The sequence below is a fragment of the Globicephala melas genome, chromosome 6 (assembly GCF_963455315.2).
Source record: "Globicephala melas chromosome 6, mGloMel1.2, whole genome shotgun sequence".
NCBI classification, from domain to species: domain Eukaryota; kingdom Metazoa; phylum Chordata; class Mammalia; order Artiodactyla; family Delphinidae; genus Globicephala; species Globicephala melas.
The window spans coordinates 59,057,780-59,080,619 of NC_083319.1; the positions used below are offsets into that span (position 1 = coordinate 59,057,780).

Genomic DNA, 22,840 nt, shown 5'->3' on the forward strand with positions numbered 1-22,840 from the left:
AATATCAATCCATATGGAGCAGCAGTGAAATGGTAAGGTCACTGGGCTGCCCTGCATAGGAAGAGAAGGTGTATTTAGAAAGAGAACTCAGGCCAGCAACACAGATGCATACCAGGATACTGTGCTTTGGATAGGCAGCCGGATCAGTAAAAGCAATCCAGGCAAATGTTGTCATGTGTACCCAGAAATCTGAAATCCAAGATTCAAATACAGTCGGAAGACAGAGAAAGATGACAAGTACTGAAAACAAGAGCGGAAGATCGAATATTGAAGGATTAGAGTAAGTATTCCAACTGGCCTAGCTACATTTTAAAGATCTGGTAGCCCTGAGGCAGTGACTCTTAGTCTGTGAGAGAATTAAAGGCTTGAAATAGACTCTGGTTAAAGTCTGAAGACTTGTTTTCTAGTTTTATCCTGACACTCATAAGCTATTGATTCTAAGCAAAATACATATCATTTTTATGATTCACTTTCCTTATCAATAAAATGGGGGTAATTATATCTGGTTTGCCTACCACACAGCCTTGTTGGGTTGTTTAAATGAGGTAACGGATAAGAAAGTACTTGGAAAATGTTAAAGAAGTATATCAAATCACAAATAAATCCACTTAACAATATTTATTGAATCTTTATCCTATTCCTGGGGTTGCAGTACAAAGATGAAAAGAAATATTCTACTGCTCTAAGGCATTCGCTGTGTCAGATATCAGTAATCAACTATGCTATACACTATATAATGAAATACCAGCTTTCATGCATAAGGACCCAATGTGTAAGGAACATCCAGGTCTGCCTAGGAAAACTTCGGGAAGTGCTCACAGAGGAGATAGAACATGAGCTCATATTTGATAGACGACTGGGAGCTTTCCAGGTGGATGGGGGAGGGAAAGAGGTTCCCAGAAGAAAGGGCGGAATGTACACAAAGCACAAAGGTATCTTCGTGGATTGAATTAGAAACAAAAGTTGCAAATAAATGAAGTCAGAGGCTACTTGATGTTCTATCTTTTTTTTTTTTTTCCAGTGTTATCATGGTCATTTCAGTTGCAGAGTATGGGAAATGACTGACCTTGATCCTGAAATATCCCTCCTATTTGGCCAAGTTCTGTAATTCATTCAACTAGGTCAGAATTAGCCTTGCACCTGCAAATATCACTGTCTCTAGGAGCCAACAGTGAGCACACTCTCTTCTCTGGTCTTCCCAAAGCACAACTTTTACATTCATCGAGGCAGCCCTTCCTGTGTCAGGTTGAGGATATTAACTGAGCATACCATGTGGCTGTTTGCATCATTTCAGCCCCATGGCTGAACAGAAGGTTTCAGTTTCCACTGTCTGCTAGGCTACTTAACCCTTCTAAGAAGAAATATTCAGATGAAGAAACCCAACTGTTATTATAATTTTGTAGATGTAAGACATCTGCATATGACTTCATGGCATCTGGCACTGTTTGCAACATACAGAATCCAGGGCTGCAATTTCATTTTTTCTAACTATATCATGTGACAGTTTAGAAAACATTCGCTTACCATGACAGCACAAACCCTGGTTTCCAAACAATGTGAAATACGGAAAACTACATATTCTGCAGAAATAATTATACAAGAATATATATAAAATATATTGTGTAAGGAAAAGTCTAGTCAAAGAAATGTCCCTTTATGCGATTTTAGATCTTATCCCCTTTACATAAAGATTGTTTTTTATAAAATACCTTTTACATTGGAAAAAGTTAAAGGAGATATTTCTTATATCTCATTCATTAGATAAACTTTTCTTGAACACCTGATGTGCTAACCATTCTGCTGGACAATGGGAATAAAGAGAAGAAAGGAAGCAAGAGATAAGTGAACGAATGACTACTTGGTGAGAACAAGTCAGGTATCTGCATAGATATCATATTTTCTGGGGAATTCTTGATAAAGTGGGCAGTCTGGGTGCTCTGTCCTTCAAAATCCTCACAATCAGGGGAGGTGGATGATTCAGAGAAACTAATATGTGCCATGTTGGGACTTTCCCACCAAAACAAGCAGGAGAGTTTGTCTCTTTCCACATAGGTTGCTAAGGTGGAAAGATAGTACTCTGAATGTAGTTTCAACAGTCATCTTCCTCAACACAATGACCACAGCCAAGACTTGGGGGAGGGAGTGAAAAACGACAAAGGGGGAGGAAGAGAGGAGGACAAGAAGAGAGGGAACTAGAGAGAAACCTTAGTACGCTATTTGAGATTTGTATCAAGTGTGCCTATAGCCTTGTTTCTTAGAACTGACCTCTAATTTAATTAGAAATTAATTCGAAGTTTGTTTATTTAATTGATATCTCAATATGAGGTGTTTCAAGTGTCAAATCTTAAACTATCAAATTATCTTAGCTGAAGAGGGGAGGAGACAAGAATTCATCTCTCCTTTACAAGGAATTTGGTTATGCTATAGCAAAGAAACTAGTTAATCTATACTTACTACATTGCAGGACTCAGGCTACCAAACGCAGAGCTTTGAAAAATTGGTACAAGCATTATTCAAAAAGTGTGTGGTATCATCATCCAGTAATGTCAAGGAGACATGTAACTTCTGTGAACCAGCAACTCATCTCTTAGGAACCCATAATATATATGCACATCAGAATACATGCACAAGATTTCCTAGCAGCACTGTTTGCAATAGTTCCAAGCTAGAAACAACAGCTATCTACCAAGAGTAAAATGCATACACAAATAAACAATGGAATACTATACAGCAATAACAATAAATGTACTATAATTACATTTGAGAGCATGGCATAATTTTACTATCATAATGTTGAATGACAGAGCTAGACACAAGAAATGTATAAAATATAATTCCATTCATTTACAGTTTTAAAAAGCAAGACCAAAAGATGTTACTTGCGCATATTGGTAAAACAATAAAGAAAAGCAAGGGAATGATTATCAGAAAAGTTAGGATATAGTTACTTCTAAGAGGGCTTGAGTGGTCTGAGACCAGGAAGTAACACAATGAAGGCACTGGTGTTAATAATGTTTTACTTTTTGAATTTGGTGTTCACTTCATAGTTATTCATAGAATTATGTTTACGCATGTTTTATGAACTTTTTTGTTATGCACGTTATGTCTCAGAGTAAAATAATGTACTATGACCAAATGGATTTAGCTCACGATTGTGAGAAAGATTCAATCTAGAAAATCTATCATGGTAATTTATCACAAAAATTGATTACAAGAAAAAAAATCATGTATTACCTCATTAGGTATGTTCATAGGGTTCTCTAGATTTTAACAGCCATATGTGATTAAAAAATAAACATCTATCGAAGTAGGAAACTTGATAAAGGTTATATACCAAAATCTAAAGTAAAGGTTATACTCAGTGGGGAAACCTTAGATACTTTCCCCCTTCACAAAGCAGAAAGACAACCATATTCATTATCATCACAACTGCTTAATGGAGACCTGGAGGTCTTTGCTAACTCTATAAAGGAAAACAAAATAACTAAAAGATTGGAAGAAAATGAAAGAAAGGAGATAAAATTATCATTACTAGTGGATGATATGAACATCTACCGAGAAAAGTCAGCAGGATTAAATTCAGAGCATTATTTTTGTCTTATTGTTGGATACAAGATTGACCTTCAAAAACCAATAGCATTTTTTCACATCAAAATTATCCAAAGTGAAAATGCAATTTCAATAGTAACAAAAATTACGCAGTATCTATGGGTTTTAACTTAACAACTTAAATCTTAGCCCAAGATTTCAATAGAGAAATATTATTTTCTCTAATAAAGAATATAAAAGATTTGAAAACAAAAACCTTCTGTGCTCTTATTTAGAATTACTAAATAATAAAATGTTTAATTCTCTGCAAATTAATAGATAAATTCAATGTAATCAAAATTTCATCCAGATGATTGTTAGAATTCAGTGCAATCACTCTAAAATTTATATGGAAGAATAAAGACAAACAAATGACTGGTTTTCCTCTGAAAAAGAAGAGTAAAAGTAGATATTTGTTCTCTCAGATAATAAGATAAAACCTCTGGCAATAAAACCAGTATGGCTTTGGTTCAGGAACATCCAAACGAAACAATGAAGCAAAATCGCGAGCTTACTAACAGATCTTTGAGTATCTGGAAAGTCAGTATCTGACAACCTGCTATCAAAAATTAATAGGACACGAATGAATGTTTTAGCATATGGTATTAAGAAAAAATGATTTACAATATGTAGAAAAATAAAACTGGATCCCTACTGAAAAATATATACAAGAACATTTGTCAGAATAGTTAATATACATGCAGTACTTAGTATATACTAAGATGGACACTTTTTTAAAGCGTTTTTAATATATTAGCTCGTTCAACTCTTACAACAATCTTACGAGTCCATTAGTATTACTACCCTCATTTTATGTACCCCATTTGTATAGAAGTTAAGTTGTCAAAATTCACCCAGTTAGTAAGTGCAGGAGCCAAGATGGTGAATTCCAATAGTATGGATTACAATAACCTTGGTCTTAATTACGACACTATAAATGTAAAACCATAAATGTAAGAATAAATCTTTGTGATCTAGATATGAGGAAAGACATCTTAAAAAAAAGCCAGAAACATGAAGACAGAGATAATGAATTTTATAAAATAAAAATTAAAGATTTGTATTTGCTGAAGACTGGAAAAAGTTCACAATCAGATGGCAAATTGGGAGAGAAAATTTAATTGGAAATGTCTAAACCAGACAAGATTTATAGCTATATTAACAAGCAGCTCTTGCTAATCAGAAAGAAAAAGAGAGCAACTCAATTGAAAAAAACAAGCAAAGGATAAAGAACGTTCAACAAGTGAAAGGAAACCCCCCTGGAAAAAAGCCTGGCAATGAACAAAATGATGCCCAGATTCATGTAGTTAGAGAAATGGAAATTAAAACACTGACATCAATTTTTACTTATCGTACTGAAAAAAAAATTTAGAAGGCTGAATCATGCCAAGTGTTGGCAGTGATACAAGAACCCTCATTAAATTCCTGTGGATGTTATATACTGAGACAGACATTCTGGAGAACAATCTGGCAGCACATTGGCAAATTCAGAATATGCACAGACTATGACCCAGCAATGCCACTCAAATACAAAAGGATTTATACACATGGAAGTTCATCAGTAGGTTGCATGTGTTAGTGAAGAGTTAGAGGTTATCTAGGTGGATGTGCTAGTTTCATACAACGGATAGATGCAACAGACAATGGACATACAGCAATATGGACGAAATTTTAAAACAGTGCTAAGCAAAAATAGCAAGAAACATACTGAGTTCTTATATATTTTACAAGAATATGCACAAATGAAACACATTAGAATGACTGTCTGTGGGTGGATGGACAGAAATGGGAATGGGAGATGGAGGTAAAAGGGAATGAATAAATTAATAAATGGATGAATAAAATCAAGCAGTGATGATAGTATGCCATTTGATAGAGAAATCTGATGAAGTCCTACTTCTGCCCTTGAAGTTTATGGAAAGGAGAAAAAAGAAATAACAAAGCAAAACCAACACACACCTGGACTTTATGGAGACTGCATTCTAAGGAAGGAGATAAATATCAAACTAATTAAAACACTGCTTTTTAAATTACTATTTTGATAACTGCTATCAGAGATGAAAGCATAAGGTGTTATGAGAGCATTATACCTCAGTAAGGTATAAGAGAAAATTAGTATATATCAGTTATGCAGAAGACATTAGATGAATGTTTATGAGATAAAAGAAATTGGACTAGGAGTTTGATAGTTTTACAGTTTTAAAACTGATGGGTGTGTGGAGTTGCGCTGTGTTCAGTGTTTAACTAGAAATTCGCGTCATTTATTATTCCTAAGAACTTAATATACGTTATGAAGTAATTTGAGCATGACTGCTCTTGCTAACTCTCTGGGCTAATGCTATGGACTTACTGGCATGATTTACCTATTAAATAAAAGAATGTAAGCCTTATGGTCTGTATATCCACATAACATTATGGCAGCCCTATACAGTGGAGCTGAATATGATAGCATCTTTTCAAAACAGTGGATTCTAGATAATTTCTCTGTGCTTAAAAATGAATTCAGACTTGTGAAAAAATTATGCAAAACTAAAGAAAGCGTCCATCTTCCAAAAGATTATAAAAGGTCAAGTATCTAAAAATTATTTATTTAAGGAAACAGAATAAAATTATTTTAAAAACGGTTATAAAATACAAGAATTCATGAGTTCTATGAAACAGAGAAAAAAGTGACAAGGAAACAATAGGTTACCCAAAAGGATCTAGCAGTAGAGATAAAAAATGACAAAAGAAACCACAATTACAATAGCTAAACAAAAATCTACTTTGAAGTAGTAAAATTGACATTACAGAAATTCAAATCAGTGAAGTAAAGAAAAAAAAAACCTTAGGAAATCTTTTGAAATGAACCTGATGAATATTAGAAAACCTAGATTCAACCTGAAAGTTTCAGCTCTTTTTGAGAAAGAACACTGAATAAAAAGCAACTAAAACAAATGGAAGAAACTTTAAAAATGTGATAATTGAAGTAGGTTATCTGAAAACATGTTACTGAGAAAGCCCTGAGTGTGCATACAAAAAAGGAGGAGGGGGAGAGGGAGAGAAGCAGTACCAGCAGAGGCAACATACAGACTCAACCAAAGATATGTTCTTATCACATTTTTAAGTTACCAAGGTTTTTAAAAAGCTTAAAAGGGCTTCCCTGGTGGCACAGTGGTTGAGAGTCCGCCTGCCGGTGCAGGGGACACGGGTTCGTGCCCTGGTCCGGGAAGATCCCGCATACCGCGAGGCGGCTGGGTCCGTGAGCCATGGCCGCTGAGCCTGCGCGTTCGGAGCCTGTGCTCCGCAACGGGAGAGGCCACAACAGTGAGAGGCCCGCGTACCGCAAAAAAAATTTTAAAAAAGCTTAAAAGCCTATTCATAGAAATTCAGGTTGTCAACAAAGAAATATCAAGATGCCACTATTCTTCTACAACTTTAAAATTTTAGAAGACTATACTTCAACTTTGTAGTATTTCTTTCAAATCTACATAATTTTTCAAAAAAAATTTTAACTCAAGCGTTTTAGCTTGAGCCAAGTTGTCATGCATAAAAGCAAAGAAAACAAAAAAACACAAAATCCAAAAAACTTTATTAGAAATAAATCAACTCAGAAGTATGTCTTTATTAAACATCATTAGTCATGATGGCCAACCATTATGGTCAAGACGTGAAGATAAATAATTCACATAGGGAGGGTGGGAGGGAGGGAGACACAAGAGGGAAGAGATATGGGAACATACGTATATGTATAAATGATTCACTTTGTTATAAAGCAGAAACTAACACAGCATTGTAAAGCAATTATACCGCAATAAAGATGTTAAAAAAATTCACAACTGAGAAAAATGAGAAACGGAAAGAAAACAAACAAACAAAATCCCCACCTCTCTCTGCCAGTTAAAGGTCAATATATTATGGTACAGTCGTTAAGCACGTTGGCTTTGAAGCCAGATGGCTCGAGTTCAAAACCTGGCTCTTCTAATTGCTTGATTTCTTTTCATCTCATTTTCTTTACCTGCGAGATGTCTAAGGATAGTTATTCTGACTTTCAGAGTTATTGTGAATATCAACAAATTGATATATGTAAGTGTGTCAGAGGGGGTCTGGTACATAGTAAAAGTTCAATGAATATGATCTGTAGTTATTGAAAATCTTGAGAATATATTTTTTTAGATTTTAGTAGCAAATTATAGTAAAGTTTCTTCTTTGACCAATTTCCATGGGGCAACCATCATAGCTAATGGCACTAATGAGACGATAGACATTGAAGTCATACAATAATAATGTTAATAATGGCTATACCTGTTTTGAACATTTACTATGTGGCAAAAATGGTGTGTATATTATCTCATCTAATCCTCATAAAACTCTGAGTGGGTACTATTATTATCCCACTTTATAGATGTGAAAATGAGGCCTGAGAAATAAGCAACTTTCAAAGTCACACAGCTTGCAAGCAGTGGAGCTGGGGTTTGAACATTTTTCCCTGCCAGCCAAATACTGGTTCATTAAAGTTAATTTTTCATTTTATCCTATACCAGTATTGAGTCAAACAAACCATTGCTTTGCATATTTCTTTTTACTCAAATACAATGCAATTATAGTAAACACGATACAATTCTGTGGCAAGCTAGTTTAGAAAAACAATCAAACAAAAAAGATATTTAATTGGTCTAATGTGAAACAACCCAATCTAGTTTTGGTGGGACTATCTCACCCAATGACCAACTGACCCCACATATACTTCTATGACAGCATTTATTATACTTTCTTTCATGTATTCTTTTGAGTTTTCAAAATGGGTTTATTTTATTTTTAAAATAAAAACTGTGTATATTTAAGGTATACAACATGACATTGTGACATATATAGTGAAATGATAACTACAATCAAGTTAATTAACATATCTACCCATGCATTCTTGACATGTCTGTCTGTCTCAGTAGACTAATACAGTGTCTGGTACTTAATAAATATATGTTGAATGGATGTTAGATTTTTAGCTGAGGACCACTGATAATATTTTCTAAAGCCATTTGTCAATAACTCAGACATGAATGATGTACAAAACAATGGAAAAAATATAATGAAGGAAAAGTAAAACATACTGATTTAAAGGATTTTTGCCCAAAAAGCAATGAAAATAAAGACATTTAAATGAAGTCATATATGCATATTATAACATTCGAAGTTAGGAAGAATTAATATTGAAGGAGTAAAAGAAGAAAGGAAGGAAGAAAGAAAGACAGGGAAGGATAGAGAAAAAAAGGATGGAAAAAAGAAGAAAAAGAGAGCTGGAAATGATGATTTAATGAGGAATAACTGCTAATCAAGAGTCTTGATATTAATTTGTATTATCTCATTTAATTCTTAAAAAAAAAACCCTTCATTTGATGCAAATATTTCCTTTTTATGACTAAAGATGCTGAGACTCAGACAAGTTAAAATCTTCTAGTGATGCTTTACAATCAAGTTGAGACTTGGGTTCTAGTCTGTAAATTTTCCAAGAATATTTAATGAAAGAAAATTTACTAATATTTGCATGCTCTCTCTCTTGAGAAATAAATATATACTGTAGATAAAATGGTGACAACATCCAACTAGGAAACACATCCCTAACTTGTGTTTGGATGGAACAGTGTTTTAGAGATCTTTAATGGTCTAGTACATGAAATTTAATTTTCTTTCTCCTGTAATTTGCAGGCATATTATTCTTCATTGACTACTCCTAGGGAAAACATATTCTTCTCATAGCTGAAAGTTATTGCTAGAAAGTATGTGTATCATGATTCATATTAAGGAAACTGCCTCTTCCGTTAGGGTCCTATTACTTCAAGGACTCCCGGGTATATTCCTTATAATCTTCACTTTCCCAAGTTCAGAGGGGCTATTTTCAAGATGGCACCTGTTGCCATCAGTTGGAGAACAGCCGTTTCCCTTTATTGGATTATCTGGGTTAATCACATGTATTACTTTCATTTATTAGTTCCTTTTAACCCTTTGCTTACTTTACACCATTTATAACCAAATTTAGAATTGCATTAGAAGAATAAAGATGCAGACAGAAATAGTGCCTAAATAATGACTCAACTCTATGCATCAAGAAAGATTTTTAGAGGCCATTCATCAAAGCAGCTCCATGGAAAAGATGATGAGGAAACGGACATGTATTAAATATATTCTTTTTGTATAAATATCTATTTTGCCTATCTACATTATTTTAGTCATCAGAAGACATCAGAAGGTAAATGATGATGATTGCTAATAACTGAGCCACCAGTCTGTTTTAAGAATGGTGCAAAGTGCTCTCAACACTGATCTTCAGGTAAAGAAACTAAGGCCCAGGGAGATTAAGTATCTTGCATAAAGTAGGTGTCACTGTCCCATTTATAGGAAAAACAACTGTTTAATTTATATAACTATGTAATTCTAAAATGAAGTTCTACCTTAAGCAAGTCTATTTAATTACAGGATATATAGTCAAAATATTCACAGTGTTTAGATTTCTTTTTTTTAAATTTGAAGTTAATGTTGTATTAATGACATTTTCTGGAAAATTCAGTGAGTGAGTTTTTTTTCAACCTACAAAGACTAAGTATAAAACTAAAATTAACACCCACAAAATTACTTACCTTGATATATGTATTTATCAGTGTAATAAATATTTTAGATGAATATGTGACTCTGATGTTTTTAGATATCTTAAAAAATTATTAGAGGTTCATACCTTCCTTGAAGATAAAATGAAATTGTAAAGGAGTTTATTGAAAAAAAAATATACATATATAAAATTACTATTACACTGTAAGTTTAATCTACATGTGATATAATACATGATAGTATTATATCATGATAACACTTGTGCTTCATAAGCATGATTTTCAATGGTTAATATATTGTATAAATATGCCTTAATTCATTGAAATAATCCTCTATAGTTGTACATTTAGTTTGCTTACAATTTGCCACTATTATAAAAAAACTCAATAAAATAAAATTTTGCCCTCACTTTGAATTGTTTTCTTGGGACACAAATACGTGTTTTTCAGAACAGTTCTCATAAATGCAAGATTTATATGAATGTCATTATACCTCATTTTAGTTCAACTCTCTTTCTACACCCTAATTTCCTTTTTTCCTATCTGGATTACTCTCACTCTATTGTTGGGTTTACATTCCCTGAAAGCCAGGGTAATTACTACTATTAGTTTTGAATTAGTTATACTGGTAATTAGTACAGTGTTTTGCACCTAGTAAGTGCTTAAGAAATTTTGTGAAATAAGTGAATTAGTTCATGATTGAACAAGGATCTAATTCATACTTCCAAATATGGCTAGGTAATCACCATCAAACACGAGGTTCCATATGGTGTTTTGCAGTGCCAAGATAATATGCAAAAGGACTATGTGAGTGAGAATAATTTGAAATGCATTTGAGCTAGTCTTTTCATAAATAAAATGTAAAAGCATGGATATTAAGATCATGTTCCACAGTCAATTAATTTTGTTTAATCTGGGCTATACCAAGTAGTTCCCAGATTTAAAACAACTTTATAAGGTTGTCAATGGAAAGAAATGTTTTGTCCAATTCAATTTTGAAATTGTGCTCTTCATTCTCCTGTTGATAACATTTGATCTGTATTTTGCTAACATCCTATGCACAATCTGATTTCTGTTTAATTAATTAATTGATTATTTTTTTTGGCTGCGTTGGGTCTTTGCTGCTGCATGCCGGCTTTCTCTAGTTGTCGTGAGCGGGGACTACTCTTTGTTGAGGTGCATGGGCTTCTTATTGCAGTGGCTTCTTCTGTTGCGGAGAACGGGCTCTAAGCGTGCGGGCTTCAGTAGTTGTGGCGTGTAGGCTCAGTAGCTGTGGCTTGCGGGCTCTAGAGTGCAGGCTCAGTAGCTGTGGCGCATGGGCTCCGCAGCATGTGGAATCTTCCTGGACCAGGGCTCGAACCCGTGTCCCCTGCATTGGCAGGTGGATTCTTAACCACTGCACCACCAGGGAAGTCCCACACAATCTGATTTTTTTTTTTTTAAACATCTTTATTGGAGTATAATTGCTTTACAATGGTGTGTTAGTTTCTGCTTCATAACAAAGTGAATCAGTTATACATATACATATGTTCCCATATCTCTTCCCTCTTGCGTCTCCCTCCCTCCCACCCTCCCTATCCCACCCCTCTAGGTGGTCACAAAGCCCCGAGCTGATCTCCCTGTGCTATGCGGCTGCTTCCCACTAGCTATCTACTCTACATTTGGTAGTGTATATATGTCCATGCCACTCTCTCGCTTTGTCACAGCTTACCCTTCCCCCTCCCCATGTCCTCAAGTCCATTCTCCACGTCTGTGTCTTTATTCCTGTCCTGCCCCTAGGTTCTTCAGAGCCATTTTTTTTTGATTCCATATATACAATCTGATTTTTAATAGCCAAATATGATTTTCCCCAGAGCAATGGGATGGAAGAATATTTCTATCCTTTTGCATTATTTGGAAGTAGATATTGTTGATTTTGTGGAGTGGTTAGAGCAGGACACTTTCCTTGCCTGTAAAGGTGCAAGCAGAGATGCTGTCTTCACTATGGGGATGACGCTCCCCTTTTTATCTCTAAACCTGACTTTTCTTCCAAGCTTTAGTCTTACCTCCTCAACTGCCTGCTGGGCACTGGCTCTCTAATACAAAAGTGTCTAACCCTGAGCTCTTTTTCTCACTTCCCACATATGCTTCTTTTGAGACATCTATTACTTGTCCTCCTCACCATCTGTAAATGATCAGTTACCAAGTCTTGATGATTCTACACTGGAAATATCTCTGATATATATCCCTCTTCTCCATTCCCCCAGCGACTTCAAATACTCAGGCCTCTATTACTTCCCACTGGTTTACTTGGCTAGTTTACTGTACTCAAGTTTTAACCTTTTGGCAAAATTCATCCCACTTGCTCTTGCCAGATTCATAGTTTTAAAGTGCAGCTTGGATCCTCTCACCCCCTAATTAAAACACTTTAAATTCTCCCAGGCTCTCCAAAAGACTAAACATGGAACATACCAGCCTCGATGATCTGTTTCTACCTTGTATTTCCAATTTGTCTTATTCTAATTCTCTCTCGTTTTTTTTTTTTTTTTTTTTTTTTGCGGTAGGCGGGCCTCTCACTGTCGTGGCCTCTCCCGTTGCGGAGCGCAGGCTCCGGATACGCAGGCTCCTCGGCCATGGCTCACGGGCCCAGCCGCTCCGCGGCATGTGGGATCTTTCCAGACCGGGGCACGAACCCGTGTCCCCTGCATTGGCAGGCGGACTCTCAACCACTGCGCCACCAGGGAAGCCTTCTAACTCTCTTTATACATTAGTTAACCTAGGCTCCATTTAAACTAAATCACTGACTGGTTCCTATAAGGTTCCCAGCGCCCTTGTTCAAGCTATCAATTCCCTCTGAAAAACTGTCTGCCGTTCAATATTGTCATGTAGTCATTCTTTTGACCCCTTCAGGTCCTTTTTAAATGCCATCCCAAAGAAACTTTCCTCTGTTTTAAAAATTCATAATCATTTTAATCTATACTAGTCTGCAAGAAGGTGAAAAACATGTTATTTTATCTGCTAGCCCTCAACTGTCTCTTAGGAAGATAACTGTCTCTGTTTAAGAGAATACCCTGGTGGGCCACTTAGCATAGAAAGTGAGGCCCCAAGGGCGTGTTCTAGAAGGAGGCAATAAAGAGAGATTTAAGCCACCCTATCAAAGAAATGAAGAAACACCTAGGGCAAGAAAAGACTGCAGGGAGGGAGAAAATGAGGATGAGGATGTAATATAGCAGAGGTTGTACAAAAAAAAGTTGCCAGTAAAATATTCTCAGTTAGAAATACCTAATATTCAATTTTAAGTTGTTTACATTGTCGTTTACACACATAAATGCCTGGGGGTGTTTCATTTTATTTTCTTTAACGTAAGTCAAGGAAAGTGTTGGCATGGAGCAGAGAAAAGAGAACAATTCTGGGAGATGAGACAAGTGTGATATGAATCCCAAAGGAAAGAGAAACTGGGAGCCAGAAGTGAATTTGAGTCCACAGTACTCAATAATTAAATTTTGGGAAGGAGGGTGGAGGTGTCCTTGAAATTCTCACCTGGTATAGGAGACTGAGTTGAATTTGTCTAAATCTCAAAGGGCAGAGTGGCTTTAGCTGATGCATGGACAGCATCTTTCATAGCCAATTTACTTCCTGCTTGCATTATGGTTATTACTGTATAAGTCCCTTATCAGTCTAGAGTGCAAATGCTCACTTTTGTAGACCTTACCTTTGTACCTTTCATAAAATTTGACCTCGTAGCTTTCACAGGGTAGGCTCTCAATAAATATCTACTGAATGAGTTAGTAGGAAAGTATAGAGGGAGATTTAGGTACATGGAATCAGGGTCATTAGGTCTCCTTCATGCAAAATTGAAAAAGGCAATTTCCTTAGGCAGAACCAGCCCCATCAGCATTAACTGGTAAAAAATCCAGGTGTACACAGACCTGATTCAAGGTGGAAGTTCTGTGGCCGCAGCATGGGCTGGTCTTTAGCCAGACTCCTCCCCAGTCCCTGCCCTGCCTTGTGCTGGACACAGGTATAATCTGCACAGCCTTAGGTAGCAGCCCTGTTTGGAGTGAGAGACACAAGGAGTAATGTAGGAAGAGTTTTTGCCACAAGGAATCTAAAATGATCTGGTAAATGAGGCTCAGAAAATGAAAAGCTTCTGATTTGTTGAGAAGCAAAAGCTCTTTACTGCTAGAGTTTCCCGGCAATATCCACCATTTTGCAAGGTAGTGCACATGTGGTTACTTAGAATTGGCTTTGAGTGACATTAATTTCAATCCACGGAAGCTATCATCTTTTTTCTTTCTTTTTCTTTTTTTTAAAATATAAATCTTTATTTATTTATTTTTGGCTGCACTGGGTCTTCATTGCTGAGTGCAGGCTTTCTCTAGTTGTGGCGAGTGGGGGCTACTCTTCGTTGTGGTGCACGGGCTTCTCAATGCGGTGGCTTCTCTTATTGTGGAGCACGGGTTCTAGGCACGTGGGCTTCAGTAGTTGTGGCACGTGGGCTCAGTAGTTGTGGCTCGTGGGCTCTAGAGAGCAGACTCAGTAGTTGTGGCGCATAGGTTTAGTTGCTCTGCAGCATGTGGGATCTTCCCGGACCAGGGCTTGAACCTGTGTCCCCTGCATTGGCAGGCAGATTCTCAACAGCTGTGCCACCAGGGAAGCCCCTTTCCTTTCTTTTTTAATAGTTGTGGTTACTTTAGATAACAGATTCTTGTGAAGGTGAAAATCTGAACTTTGGCAATAAACCCAGATTTGTAATTCATTTCTTGTTTTTTCCTTTTTAAAGGTTAAAAGCAGTTCAGTTGTCCATGTCCAGACACACACTACATAAGCCCACAGTCCTTTAAATTCAAAAAAATCATTTTTAAAAGTTAGTTTTAGATGACTTTTGAGAGCCTTTACAGCTAATGAAATTATTCTAAAATATTCAGACATTCTCTGAAATATTCCTAAAGGACTAGAGAATAAATCTAACAGATAATAATATCGTAATATAAAAGTCTATTGGAAAGTAACATTAGGTTTCTAGATATTTTATCAACATTCTTAAGGATATTAAAATTATCTAAGGAAATTCCCTGTGGACAACTTGAAACTTATGTTTTCCTAAACAAAGGGAATTTTTCCATTAGAGAAAATGGCTCTAATATTCCTTTAAGAAGAGACTGAACATTATCTTAAATATATGTAGCCCCAAATCCCTACCTTGAGTAACAGACAATAACAATGGCTAAACCTTCTGAAGGCGAATTCTGTGCTTAGAGCAATTTCTCAAAGCGGATCTCTGGGGACTCATGGTGTAGATTTATGAAACATACAGGGCAAAGGGTGGATCCAAACAGGAAATAAAAGAGACCATGAACCGATAACATATGCGATTTTGCAGGCCAAAATTCCATTGTGTAGACTTGTATGGAGATAATAGGTATAAAACTGACATTGACATCAACCACGGTATTATAAGTTTGAGACTCCTAGGAGTCAAAGCTGAAAGCTCCCAGTAATCTTTGAGCAGCATGCTGAATTACTTTTCTCCATCAACTTGCTAACAGAATTTCCTATTCTTTTCTTTTCAAGAGCCAAGGGCTTTCAGGATCCTGATCTAATATGTGGATTATTTGTCACCTAAATTAGTTTATAAAATATAAACTATATTTTGTTCTTCAGTGAGTCCATACTTCTCTGCTACGTACTTAATAAAAGGCTGAGCATAATAAAACCAGAATTTTTTTATTACTACTGACCTCACTGCCTATCATTAGGGGTTATAATTTTTTAAAGAAAAGTTCTTAACGTAAGGGGATGTCTATACAGTAAATACTAGAGACTGACTAGCATACTTAAATGATTCCAAAGCACATGCTGTCATATGATTCAGTTCTTTAATTTGAATGTTTTTGAACAGGTATCATTTAGTAAAGCCAAGTGTTTACATTTTTTTTAAATTTAATTTTATTTATTTATTTTTGGCTGTGTTGGATCTTTGTTGTTGCGCGCGGGCTTTCTCTAGTTGCGGTGACCTGGGGCTACTCTTCGTTGTGGTGCGTGGGCTTCTCACTGCGGTGGCTTCTCTTGTTGACGAGCACAGGCTCTAGGCGCGCGGGCTTCAGTAATTGCAGCACGTGGGCTTCAGTAGTTGCAGCACGCGGGCTCAGTAGTTGTGGCTCACGGGCTCTAGAGCACAGGCTCAGTAGTTGTGGCGGACGGTCTTAGTTGCTCCGTGGCATGTGGGATCTTCCCGGACCAGGGCTTGAACCTGTGTCCCGTGCATTGGCAGATGGATTCTTAACCACTGCGCCACCAGGGGAGTCCCTGTTTACATTGTTTAAAGTAGTTCCATGGAGCCACTGGATTTGGGTTTCAGATATTTTGATAGGAATTATGGGAACATCCGTAAGATATCTACCTCTGTGGAGTGCCTACATGGCACAACTGTATGCGCCAATTCTGGGCTCATATTCTCTGTTAATGAAGAAATAATAGCTACTTTGGAAAAAAATATATGACCAAAAAAGGGAATAGTGATGAGCATACATAATTATGTTTCTGAACTTCAATTTCTTCTGCTTACTTATAGGACTTTTCTGAAGACTAAATGAGGTAATGTATGTGATTAAATCCAATATAATTATAAAATACTATGTAAGAAGGTAATACAATTACTCGGCTTTTAACTTTCTGCACATTTGGAATCCTCCTTCTAAGGAATAGACTAAATTGAGAAATAATGTTAAAATCATTTGTCTATTTAATGTTTGAAATTTCTTTTCTTTCCATTGGTTTTCCATTGATTTTTGCAAATCATTTAATCTCATCAGAGAAAGAGGTGAAACACTTAATAAATGTCTTAATATAAATGAGAATTAAAGACTGAGCAAGAAAGTTTTGTAGTTCATCAGGGACAGAGTAAGAACAAGACAGGTCAACAAATTAAAATAATGAAAAGCCAAAAATGACGGTGAAAGTAGAGGTATTTCATAATCAAATTAGTAACTGAATCAATAATTCTATCTTGTAAAAGGGAGAAGAGGTTAAAAGAAGAAAGTATTACTAAACAATTATCAAATCACACATATCATCTGACTTACTTAGTATTGCATGCTGTTTAATTGAAATGCACATATGCCAATGGCTTTTTTTTAGAAATTATATGACCTTTCCTTCCATTGTATGCTCTGGATTTGTTCCAAATCCCGCACGTTAGCTTTTTAAGGAAATAAACCACATAGGTTTTAAACATTCATTTGCTTCTTTCTATAGGCCTCTTAAGTGAAGTCCTTCTCTCTGTTCTCTTGCCAAAAGTTACTTTTTATATTAAGCAAATGCTTCCCCAGCAATTCAATCTGAAATCATCATTTTAATCATTGTAAGTGGGTTCTCCCACATTTGTAGGATGGTTTTCAAATATGACGTTTAAGTATGATCCTTACTTCATTTTTAAGAGAATGAAAATACTACCTAAAGGGAAAGGGCAGAAAAACAAAACTAAACAGAAAAACTCCAGAATCATCATCTTTATCATCAATTCTATAGCTCCTGAGATAAAAAGTTTCTAAAGTTATTTCTATTTCACCAATCTAGTTCATTTATCTCTACAAGTTCACCATTTCCTTCTAGATTATCATTCATGTGCAGCAATTACCGTATCTTTAAACTATAAATATACCCAAATATTATTCATTTCCCTCATGATTTTCACAATGCTCAGGACTACTTATATTCAGAAACTTTTTTTTTTTTTTTTTTTTGGTGACTATTCACCAAATCACCAGCCAGTAAACATGTTTTTGGCAGACAATGTAACTTGGAGAAGAGAGTCTAATATCTCTGCATAGGGATACCCTTAGGGCTGACTTTTCAGACTGTTAAAGTGGATCATCAATTAGCCTTACATGACATGAGTCAAATCATACCATATTCTATAACTCTGTAACATACTGTGGAAAAAACTATTTGATGTTATAAAATCTTCCTCTTTTTTTCATAAATCTTTTTTCATTTGTTCTAGTCTGTTTTCATCATGAGTTACAAAATACTTTGCTGGCTTTCCGTCACACATAGAATGCTGTGACTAGTAATAATTCAGTGGCCAAAATTAACCTCATAGACTATGGATGAAATCTACATTCTTCACGTCATGAAAATTTCTTTGAGATATTCTTGCCTAAAGAGAGGCTGATGAAAAATATAATACTTTTTAAGAATTGAAACTGATGATAATTTCAAACTAAGAGGAGAAAATTTTCTGATGCTGGTAGCAAACTTCCTCAATTCATAATTTTTCACTCTTATCTCATAGAGAATAATTATGATATTTTCCTTCAGTAATATCAAGCCTCAACTCAACTTTTTCCTGTTCAGTATATTTGTCTCTTTAAGAAAATATATTGTTTACATGTCTCTTTTGTGTTTAGGAAACGTAATTTATTTTATACACTTTTTTCACATCATCTTTATAATTATATAAGCTAGGTATTACCATGGCTTTCTTACATATTAAAAAAAGAGAGGTTTAAAGACATCAACTCACATCATTAATAAAGTGATATGAGTCTTGTCTCAAACTGTTCCGTTTAAATTCAAATACCAATACCATTTTAAAGTTCCAAATGAGCCTCTATTAATGGTAAATGTATTTTAAAATAATGATAGGCAATCTCTATACTATAATATATATTTGGTATATTTGTATCCTATGTAATACAGAGTATCAGTTAAAAATTACATTGCGTGTTTGAAAAGTTCATTTTATAAGCAATGCAACAGTATGATCAAAACAAAACAATAAAAAATAATGTCTTATTAAAGTGAAATGAGTAATTTCACATTTTAATATCACAAGTTGTATAGATTTTGTACTATAGTTAGCAATTCTTAATGAGTTCTGGGTTATAAAATGTGTCCTAAGGGGAAAGGTGAAAAGCAGAAATGAATAATTTTCTTAAAAATAAATAAATACAATGAATATTTTAATTAGGGCCTCCAGTTTTGAGGGGTATGCTTCATCTCCAATATATCAATGTAAAAAATTATTTAGGTTATTTGAAGTTTAACAGAAAATGATAGAGCACCATACTGATGGAAACCGAAACCTAAATTATGAACAGTTCTGGAACATACAATAAATTCCTTTGGATGTGAAGAGCTCTAGAAGCACAAGTAAGGAAGCAATGATGAAATTCATCTTCCTTCTGACTTCTCAGCCACATTAGGCTAATTCCAGAAATAAATCCAGTCAGTTGGCAAGTTAACCTCTTACTCTTGTCACAGAAGTCATCTACAGCCTTGATTTTAACTGTTTTCTTTCTCCTTGGTCTTAGTCCTTTCTTTGGTGGCTCTGTATTTATGGTGTCATTTGAGAAATTTATGTTTGGTAAGAATGTGCCTCTGAAAAATCATTCATTTTACAAAAATGTGGATGCAGGGATCATATATTAAATAAAATCTCTTTAATTCTTTTAACATGGATTATTTTTTCTACTGGGAGGTACACTAAGTCATTCATTTGACAGTTTTGTATTTTTAACATTATTTACTCAGGACTTATTTTATTTGGGCTTTGGAAATGATTGAAATGAGGGGGATAAAATTTACTTTTGATACATTTCATTGTAACCTTTCCTGCAGGCTCAATTTTTACAATTTTCAATAAGCTGAAAGAAAAAAAAAATCCCTTAGTAATCAGAAATGTAAAATTGTAAACAAGTACATATTTAGTTTAAAAGGTTTAGATTTGGAATATATTTCATTTAGATTTTAAAAAGCAGATAGGAAAACACCTATGTCACATGCTAAGAATATACTAAATATATGTATACATTTGTAAAGTATTGCTGATAAATACTATTTTGTGGCTGAACTGAATGATTGGATGTTTTATTCAATATAAAATTTTGCATCTCATATCCTTCTGTGAAATTATAATTTATTTTGAAATAGAGTCTTATACTTGATCAACCTTTAATAACTATTGAGTAACTGTGACCAGCACAGATTGGCTAATACAGGTTGCAATGGCAAATACCAATCACAGGTAATATTCACATAGAACTTACTGTGAACCCGGCTCTGTTCTAAGCATTTGGCTTTAGTTAAATTATTTAATCTTCCAAGAACTCTAAGTGCAGCGTGGTTGATCACTTGCTCAAAATTATACAGTTATTAGGTGGTGAAACTGGGATGCATCTCCTGCCAGTCTGTTTCCAGAGCCTACGCTCTTAACTATTGTGTTTAAAAAAATCATTAAAAAATAGTTATTAGAGGTTATGTACGCTTTGATTAAAGTTTGTATTTTTCAACAATATGTAGTGTACCTGTAACCTGAGGTTAATGAAGTTATTAAATGCCTAATTAAAAAAAAATACTGGTTAGAATATTATGTTCACACAAGCAAACTCTCATGAAAACATCAGCTGCAAAACAAAACAACTTTCTCCTATTAGCAAGAGATGTATTTTTACTCTATTGTTTCTATTTTTTCCACTGTTTCCATCAAATATTAGGTATAATAACTTTTTTATGGTCGATTTAAAATATAAAACTAATGTTTTGAGCATGTTATCAATAGTGAGAGTTTGGGAGGATCTTTACAATTCAGTTATACAATGATCAGTCTGCAATAATATTAAACTTTAAAGTGAGCTCTGCAATTAAACTAGATTTTACAGCATGGCCTGAGTGCAGAACTTTTTATTTTTTTAAATTTTGCTACAGATGTCTGCCTCTCAACTTTCTATGAACTCTCCAAAAAAGATCCAAACATTATTGTACTTTGTAAATCTATATCCAGACTTTGATTTTATTTTTAATTTAAAGAAATATTATTTTTATTCATGAAAGTGATATAGAATCTTTGCAGAAGAGTCAAAAAATATAGAAATGAAAATGAAATTACCTATAATTCAAATCAAAACAGCTGGTTTCATTTCATATATTTTTCTTCTTATACTTAAAATAGATATGTATACATATTTTATAACTATATATATATATTTATTTTTATATTTATATATATATAAACATATAGCTTTATAATATTCATTCATATATTTTGACAATTTGTAAACATTTAGATGCATTTTGATTTCTAACTTTTATAAATAATTGTGGTGAACATCTTAGAACATAAATTTTGTAAAAACTTTAAAAATCATATGCTTACTTCTTAGGCTAGATAACTAGATTGGATGTACCAAATTCATAGGTATTAGCATTTTAACGGTTCTTGTACCCTAATACTAAATTATTTTATTTCTGCCAGCAGAGTCTGAGAGTACCCATCTCAAGACACTCTTGTGGTCACTGAAGTTTGCTTTTTTCCAGTCATCACAATTTGTTATTTGAAAATGACAGGTTACTTTAAAACTTTCCTGTCTCTGAGGTCAAGAGAGGCTAAATATTTTTATATGTGTACTAGGTATTAATATTTTATTAATATTTCTTTTCTTGTCAATTGCTTGCTTTCTGGCTTATATTTTTATTGGCAATCCAAAAATACTCACTAATTAAAAAAAAATTTCTCTTAGAAGAATAAGACATCATTGAATTCATCCACCTTTCGAACCTTTGTAAAATTTATCTGAGCTTGAACTGTATTCCTCATTTACTAAAATGACTCTCACAGGAAAGATATTTGTGATGAATGTCTTTGCTATTAGTGCTATTAAGTTTTTGCTGACATATTCCACAGGATGTGAGATGACTGGCTAGGGTTGAAGGTGTGTGAGTATGTGTGTGGGTATGTGTGGTGGGGGAATGGACTTCGGTAAAATGTCCTGTATTAGGTAGAATTTGGTATTTTGGCTTTCGTAACAGCATCCTCTAACATGCATATTTCCAGCAGGAGTATACATTTTAGTTCACCAGTACAATAAATAGTACTCCAGCTCAGTTTATATCCTAGCTTTTCCCATTCCTTTTCATAATTTTTGAACTGGGTATGAAGGTATATATAGGTGGTGGTGATCATTTGTAGAGAAGAAAAGGTGTTGTGTTTGTGTGTGTGTTACTCAATCACCAGAACTTTTGATCATATAATGTATTCCAGATGCAATAATAAATGTTAATGTGTTAGTGTGTCTGCATGTGTTTCTGTGGACTAGTGCTTTAGATTTGGGGTGACATGGACAGTAAGGTGGTGATTATAGTTTCCTAAGTGGGGAAGTTATTCAATATGTGTAGTGTTTCAATAAAAATTGTCGGATAAAATTGTACAGGATAGACCGATGTAGATAATGACTTAATCAGGACAAATACTTAGGAGTTATGGCAGACAGGATTCTAGATGTGTGGAAATATTTGGCTAACATGGTGGCAGTGGGAGGTGTTAGAAAAAAATAGCTAGAAAAGCAATTTTTAAGGAAGAAATAATAAGACTTTGAGGAAAAGTAAATACTATGCAGGCAGGAAGATGAATCAAAAGAATCACCAAATCAGCTTTTAAGAATGATGTTGAGGGCTTCCCTGGTGGCACTGGGGTTGAGAGTCTGCCTGCCGATGCAGGGGACATGGGTTCGTGCCCCGGTGCAGGAAGATCCCACATGCCGCGGAGCGGCTGGGCCCGTGAGCCATGGCCGCTGAGCCTGCGCGTCCGGAGCCTGTGCTCCTCAACGGGAGAGGCCACAACAGTGACAGGCCCGAGTACCGCAAAAAGAAAAAAAAAAGAATGATGTTGATATAGCTCAAGAAAGGGCAAT

The 22,840-nt window shown here is 34.9% G+C and overlaps 1 protein-coding gene across 8 annotated transcripts in view; it reads right to left on the reverse strand.

Annotated features, from left to right (window-relative positions):
• The window catches only part of PTPRD (protein tyrosine phosphatase receptor type D), a 2,143,764-nt gene that overhangs the window by 608,946 nt on the left and 1,511,978 nt on the right, over positions 1-22,840 (reverse strand). The window lies entirely within an intron of this gene.